Below are 8530 nucleotides of genomic sequence, written 5' to 3' on the forward strand. Positions count from 1 at the left end.
CAATCATTGAGCGGTGCTCGGCGACAGCGACCCGGCGGCGAAGCTCCAAGCTTTTGGCTTGCAACTTTCGTCAAGCTTGGCAATTGGCATCCAGCTCTTTATTGAGTGATTGCTCCATTGCCAAATCTGTGTCACAACAGTGGCACGCAGGCATGTCCACCTAGTGCGTAGCAACTGTAATAGATTCCTAATCTTTTGGTCTCCAGACTCCAGCCGCTGCCCACCTAGCTATCGCCTAGCATGTCAGTTGATCAGATTTAATTTGATCTTGGGAGCTGTCGTGTTGGTGCTTTTCATCGCTGTGACAGTGTGGGTCGCAGCTTACTCGAATTGGAGCGGCAAGGTCAGAGTCCCAGGGTCGGAGATAACTGGATAAGTCGTTGGTATGGTGCTGGCGTGCGTGTCACGATAGAAAGCGATTAGGCTGCTGTTGGTTTCAGGTCATCGGTTGCTGCCTGCTAGCTGGTGTCGAAAGGTCATGACTAGTTGCTTCAGGTGGGCATTCTGGCTACGCTCGTTTTCTCTATTGGGGGCAGATTAAGTAAAGGAATAGTTAGTACTCAGTACTCCCTGTGTCTTAAAATTTTTGTCTCAGATTTATCTAGATACGAATGCATCTAACACTAAAACATGAATAGATATATCCGTATGTAAATAAATTTAAGACAAAAATTTTGAGACAGAGGAAGTATTTGGTAGCCATGCGTGGTTCGCTATGCTATTTTTTTGTGTGAATCAAGAGCTTTCGTTTAATATATAACCATCGAGATTACAATTGTTTCACATGCAAACAATGAAGAAATTAGGTACAAAATCGATCATAAACATCTTCTTCTATTGCAGACGCTCTAGGCATAAAGATGTGCCCCCCTCGTTAGCTTCCCGCACAATTAGGGTCAATTGGAAGGAAGCTAAATTCCTACTGAGCTCTTCAATCTCCTGGAGAATAAAAGCGATTTCCGATCGGCCCGGTCACATTCTCTCCATGGCTTGAGCACTTCGTGCATCAATTTTGAAAATGGTTTGTTGCAAGCCTAAGTCACAAGAAGTCTGAATCTTTTTTGTCTTCATCGAGTTAGGATTGCTTACCACGAGTGTCACGTGGTACAAGAAGTCAGACTCCATCACGAATCGCTAGGACGTCCATCATCAGTGCAATAGTAGCTAGACCATACTAGATTGCCTGCCCCCCTTTTTTCAAGAAAACTTCCGTTGTATTCATCTTCAATTATGACAGTACAATGAACATCGGAAATAATAAAAATTATATCCAGGTTCATAGACCACCTAGAGACGACTACACGCACTTAAGCGAGCCGAAGGTGCGCCACCGTCATCGCCCCTCCTTCATTGGAGTCAGACAAAACTTGTTGTAGTAGACAGTCGAAAAGTTGTCGTGCTAAGGCCCCATAGGACCAACGCAAAAGAACAGCAACCGCCGCCGATGAAGAGTGGCATAGATCGGAAGGACCCAATCTCCACACGCCCACCCCATCCTAGATTGATACTAGATTGTCTGGCCTCTTAACATAATACCTTCATGATTCCACAAGATCAGGATGGTTGCATGTTCACTTGTGTCCGAGAAGCTAGCATCCACATTCATCTTAAAACAACCCTCGCCCGCAGCCTCACCTTTGGTGTTCGCCCTCCCATCAACCACCCCATGGTGGAATGATCGATTGCATTGCCCGCAGTCCATTTAACAGATTCTGAGTCCGATTGAATGCTCCATTCTTGATCAATTACATTCCATTCAAACCATACAAAAATGTGTTTGAAACCAAGCGCAAGATTTCATGGATTTTCAAACACATTTCGAATTTTAAAAAATTCATAAATTTTAAAGATATTTCCCAATTAAAAAAAATCCTGGATTTAAAATTCTTATGATTTGAAAGATATTACCAGATTTCAAAGAAATTCCATGAATTTAAAAATGTTCCCAATTTTTTAAAAACCAAGTATTTGAAAATATTTTTGGATTTAAAAAATATTCAATTTTTAAGACCATTCATGAATTTTAAACATGGTCTGAATGTTGAAAATGGAAAAGAAAACAAAACAGAAAATTTGATAAACCTCCCCAAAACAGGTTTTTTTAGTAACTCCTTCACAAAACAGGTGGGAAGGAAAATCGGGAAATGGACCGGCCCATATAGTAGTTTAGTCTTTCTCCAGGGTGCGCGTTTGTGCAGTATTTCCGGCACGTGCGGGGAATATGACCCGAGAGCTATTTCTTGCTTACTGGGTGACCTACCTCCCTCTCGCGTGAAGCACTCGCCTTAGCGCACAGTCTCAGTATAGCGGTTTTGGGAAGGTTGTGCAGACCAGTACGAACCAGTTTTATAAGCTTTCGTGTTATTTTTTCCTTCGTTTTTCTATCTTGGTGTTTTTCTTTATCAGTTTTCTATACAGCGTTTTTTATGTGTTTCTCTATTGGTTTTCATCAATTTTTCTTTCAGTTTCTTCCCTTTTCAATTATTTTTCCCCCTTTCTTTTGTTGTTGTTTTCTTTCTTTTTAATTTTTCATTTATATCTCAACTTAAATTTAAATACTTATGAAACATTTTTCATATATGTGTTCAACATTTTTCACATACGTATTGAACATTTTTCAAGTACGCGTTGAAACTTTTCGAAAACATGTTGAATATATTTTTAATGCACAGTTAACATTTTTCATAAAGGGCATGAACTAATTTTGAAAACATCTTTTTGAATGGTACAATTTTTTTTATAAAATTACATGGATATTTTTTCTTTATATAAATATTTATAAAAGTGAAAAAAGCACATATTTTTAACACATAATTTTCTTTAAATGTAAAAATATTTTTTTGAATGGTACAAAACATTTTCCCTAAATTACATCAACATTTTTATGTTTACAAATGTTTTAAAATAGTTTCATGAACATATTTCCCAAATGCGTCAACTTTTTTTATGCCATCTACATTTAAAAAAAAACTGTGCGAAGATTCTTTACACTGCATGAATATTTTCAAAATGTGCAATGAATGCTTTAAGAAAATTAAGTGTATTTTTCCTGCAATATGTATAATTTAAATATTTTGAAAGTATAAACAAAATTATGAATGCAAAAGATAAACAAAACAAATAACAAAATAAAGTAATTAAAATAGACAACATAATGTCCTGGTACTTGGCCGACTAACTAAGGGCATGTCCAATGTATAGGCGCTTGGGTAGACTCTTAAGGAATTAAAATAATTAAATGAAACTCTAGTGCTCATGTAAGTGCCCGTGTCTCCAAAGCTGAGGTGCTCTATCTCTCACACTCAAGTCTGGCTTCACAGGCTGGGTGACTCAAGGAAAATCTTTCCGTACGAGCACATTGGCCGGGATTCTATTCGTAAGCGACTGTGTAAGCGCCGCATTGTACATGACCTAATGGGTTCCCTTGAGGCAAGGCAAGCTACCATGATGCAATCAGCTAGAGACATAGGGCACGTCTATGTCTTGCTTTTTTTTAGAAAAGTCTATGTCTTGCTTATAGCGACATAGACGACATAGATGGCCGCCACGCCTCAAGCATGTTCGAGACAGGGTTGGCCCAGCACAACAGGCCTCAAAGCATTCGCTTTTTACTGTTTATTTGCCATTTTTTAAGCCTTTTGGCATTTGTTTGAACTTCCAAATTCTAAATAAATGTTAATTCTGTAATTCAAAATGTTATATATATATATATATATATATATATATATATGTGTGTGTGTGTGTGTGTGTGTGTGTGTGTGTGTGTTTCTGATGTATATGAAAAATGTACATTGTGTGCGAAAAAAGAAGACATCAAAATATATTTCTTGACAAATGTTAATAATGTATTTAAAACAATATTGTCCATCTACAAAAATAATGTTTCAAATGTGTACAAAAAATATACATTGTGTATGAAAAATAGGCATAATACTATATATAAGAAAAAATGTTAATCATGCATTTTAAAAAGTTAAACATGTTTATAAAAATACTTCTTATGCATATGAAAAAGTTTAATGTAGTTAGAAAAAGTATAAATCAAAATATTACTTGACAAATAATTTAATCACGTATTTAAAAAATGTTTAACATGTAGAAAAACATTATTTTGGATGTATACGAAAATGTTTCATGTATTTTATATAAATGCTAAACATGTATAAAATGTTCCAATTATATATGAAAATGAACATTGTTTTTGAGTAAAATGTTTATTACCTTTAAAAACGTTCGCCATGTATTTAAAAGTCAAGAAAGAACAAAGAAAAACAAAGAAAACCAAGATAAATGAAAGATAAAAAAGAAGACCAATAAATAAATAAAATTTGAAGAAAACAAAAAAAGAATGGAAATACCCGTGAAAATCAAGAAAAGAAATGAAGGAACCAAAAGAAATCATAGATAAAAAAGAAAGGAAAAACTCAGTGAAAACCGACAAATAAATGAAGAAAACTAATGAAAAAATTAAAGCAAATAAGAACCCAAAGAAAAGCATGAAGTGAAAAAGAAACCAAAAGAGAAAAAACAAAAGAAAACAAAGAAGAAAAATACCTAAGAAAACCGGACGAAAAACATGTACAACGGACGATCCCGAGCCAGAAAACGAGGAGAAGAAATGGGTTTGCCCATTACAACGTGACGCTAATAACCTTCAGATGAGTGAACCATAGGACTAGCTATAAGGGAGATATAGTCGCCGCGAAAGCCGTAGTCGTGCCTGGAATTAGCTTCCACCCACCTGGAGTACTAATTATTTTTAACCATAATTTAATGGGCCTTGGAGTAGAAGATTGTAACTCGTGAAGAGAAGGGACGTATATAGATAGGCCTATGGCCAATCCGGGCGTTCAACTGCGAACAATGCAATTCTCAAAAATTTCTCAAAAAATGTCCAATTCTAAAAAACAGGTGGAAAATTGATCCTATATTCCACGTCGTGCTCTGTTCTTTCAAACGATGTTGGATCCGATCAAGAAAGCTAAACCGATTAGGTTTCCAGATACTTGAAACATAACAGCAGCCAATGGTCGATTGGAAATAGTAGTAAGAAAAAGGGTATGTCTAGGGCACATCTAAATGTGTTCTAATTATTGCACATCTAAGTGAGTGAATCAAGCATAAAAAGAAAAAAAAAGAGAAAAAATATTCACACGAATCTCAATATAAGATCAATGACATATGGCTTAGATGTGCAATACTTATGGCACATCTAGATGTGCTTTAGCAAAACTGTAAGAAAAAATAGACGGAAGTTCATCCTCTTTTAAGCGATTATTATTACATCGACCTTTCCTTTGTGGTCGTTATCGATGCAATGCCGCCTGTCGAGTTCATCATCGGCTTGGGATTCTATGCGAGCGCACTCGGGTGCTTCGTCTTCACCTGCCGGCTCGTCTATCTCACCTACTCTATCGTCTCAACACGATTAAACAACAACAACAACTTCTTCCTCCTCTTCTTCCTCCTCCTCCTCCTCTTCTGATGACGACGGCTCGAGCTGGTCCAACGAAGATTCTAATTGTTACGACGAGGAACAGGGCGTCATCCCTGATTCTAACGACGAGGAACAGGGTGCAATCCCGAATTGCAACGATGTGGAACAGGGCCTCATCAGCGACGGTGAGAGCGACGGCATGGGCACTAGTACCACCGGAGGCGAGAGGTGCTGCATATGCCTGGAGCAGATGACGGACGCCGGCGGCGGCGAAAGCATGTGGCAGAGGCTGCGAGTGGCCTTACACATGGAGCGGGCGACGCAGGAGCCGGACAAGAGGCGCCGGCGGCTGCCACGCTGCGGCCACGTCTTCCACGCCGGCTGCATCGACGAGTGGCTGAAGAGGAGCCTCACCTGCCCGTCGTGCCGGAGGGCGGCAGCGCCAGGAGGATTACTCGATGATCCTGATGCTATACTTCGCATCATTATGCTTTGTTACTTTTTGAACTATTGTTTGAGTTAGTTTTGTGATAGGTAGATATCTACTCTTTGTTGCCGATGAAGCCACCATTGCTGTTGTTCGTGTAGATATTTCCAGCCTTTTTCTGAATGAAGGAACTATTGTTGGCTAAGAAGGAACCAGTGATGTAGTCATATAGATGTTCCCAATTGTTTTGAATGATTTGGAGATGGGAAACGTTTGGGTGTGGTGCACCGGCCGAACTTTTGGCCGGCTCGCTCGCCACGCTGGTCTAACGCGCAATACGGGGTGGCCCCGTGCACCCCGCCTCCATCCCCTACCTCCAGCCTTCATGTGCGCATCCTCTCTTCCTTCTCTGGCTGCGACGGAGGCCACCACGAGCTCTATCGCCGGCGGCTAGGCGCTCCCTCGCGCACCCGCCATGGCTGCCTGCTGCCATGGTCAGATCCATCCCCTACCTACATCCTTCACGCGCGCACATCCCCTCCCCTTCTCCTATCGGGCTGCGACTAGGCCACCACAGGCTCCATCGACGACGGTCAGGCGCTCCCTCGCCGGCCGCCATGGCTGCTTACCGCCATGGCCGGATCCACCCGCGTATACAAGTGTTGCAACCGTCACCTAGAAAGCTTCAACGGCTATTGAAAAAAGCTTCAACCATAGACACAGAAAGCTTCAATGGCACTTCATAACAAGGGGAAGTTGCAACCGTAGTTGGATTTTGCTACTACCGGCTAAGCTTTTTGCTACATCCATCAAGCGGAGCTGCGACCTCGCGACGACGACAACGACGATTTTTGCTGCAACCGTAGTAGATTTTTGCTATTACCGTTGAAGTTTTTTGCTACATCCATGTAAGGTGGAGTTGCGACCTCGCGAAGACGGCGACGGTGTTTGATTTTTGCTGCAACCGTAGTTATTTTTTGCTACTACGGGTGAAGTTTTTTGCTATATCCATTCAAAATGGCGTTGATTGACTGAGACCGCCATCAACATAATTCCTTGCAGCGAGCATCAATGGCGAGGGGCGACGGCCGAGCTACAACCGCCGCCGTCAAGAGCTGGAATGCAGGTGGAGTTGTTGCATGGCGACCGGCGACGAGGATGGCCGGCGACGGCGGGGACCGACGACGAGGATGGCCGGCGAGGGCGGGATCCGACGGCGACGAGGAAGACAGGCGAGGGTGGGGACCGACGACCACCGGAGGGGACAGGAGTCGCGGCGCCGCGCTCCCCCGAACAGGACTGCCCGAGGAAGAAGAAAGAGAGCTCGGGGGTGATTCGTTTTTTTGCTTGGATCCAATCGAACGGCTGTGTGCACATGGCATCGGGTGGTTGCGGTGCGACCGGCCGAAACTTTTGACCGGCGCACCGGCGCAGAGTGCTGCCCTTTGGAGATTGCTCACCATGCCAGCCGCATGGCTAAATATTCTCAGCTTTTTGGATTGCCAATATGGGCTCGGTTGTGTCCTGCCTAAAAAATGTGGGTTTGGTTGTGTCTGCTGTTTTCGTTGATGTGTTTTCCCTAGCGAGTTGATGGGGTTTCTTTTGCGATGTTGGGACTCCTCTGTGGAGGTTGTAGTAGGAGCGATGTTGCGATGTTTTCGTCAGTTTACATTTGTGGTCTTGTGACTCCATAGTTTGAAGGGTGGTTGGGATGCTTGTAGAGTTGTATTTTTTTTGCGGGGTAGGGTTGTACTTGTTCACCTCTCTTGGACAAGTTTGTAACGGTTTCCGTCGGTTGTCTGCAAATTAATTGAGAAACTTGTATCCAAACAAAAGGACCTAAGATTTAATCAAGTAAATAGAAACCATACTTGTCCCAGTATATCTATGATTTTTCTTATAATTAAATGTGCTTAATTAGACGAAACGCACAAGGTAAAAGATCTTAACGTAATTGTAAAGCATTGTTTAACAAACATGACCGGTGACCGAACTGTTAAGACTATCGGACTATTGGTTCGGGGTTTTACTGGTCGGACCGCCGGTTCACCGCCTATTTGAGCAGTCTAATATAATAATAGTAAAACATGGATACATGGGAAAAGGATTTGCCACACCCTTGTCTGAACATTAAATTAAAAAAATACAGGGAAATTAAGAAAAAACATTGGTTTTGGGATATGAAACCTGGGTGTCTAATCTACTTTGATATGGAATTTTGTGAAAATATATTGGGAAATGTATCCATTGCAAAGAAGACAAAAAATCCTATGTATAGAAATACTGTTTGGATGAATTTTAGTTCGGACTATAATTTCTTCGCCACGAATACATTTTCTGGTATTTTTCTACGAAACTTCATACGAGATTAGATAGGACACCCAACTTTGACATTTTCGTAGGAGGGGGGGGGGGGGGGGGGGGGGGGAGCACCTAGGTGCTCCTATGTATTTCCCGGATATATATATATGGCAGTAGTTTTCTTCTCTGGACAACAAATGAGTTTGAGTGAGTTGCTTATTGGGCGTAAGTATGGTTTCAGGAAATGAAATTGAACAAAATTTGGCCAATTCAAAAAATGTTCATGAATGGAAAAATATCCTAAAAATTAAAAAATTGTTCATGACTTATAAAATAGTTTATTCATTCATAAAATGTTTGCTGAT

This window comes from Triticum urartu, chromosome 1 (assembly GCF_003073215.2).
Source record: "Triticum urartu cultivar G1812 chromosome 1, Tu2.1, whole genome shotgun sequence".
Lineage (NCBI taxonomy): Eukaryota > Viridiplantae > Streptophyta > Magnoliopsida > Poales > Poaceae > Triticum > Triticum urartu.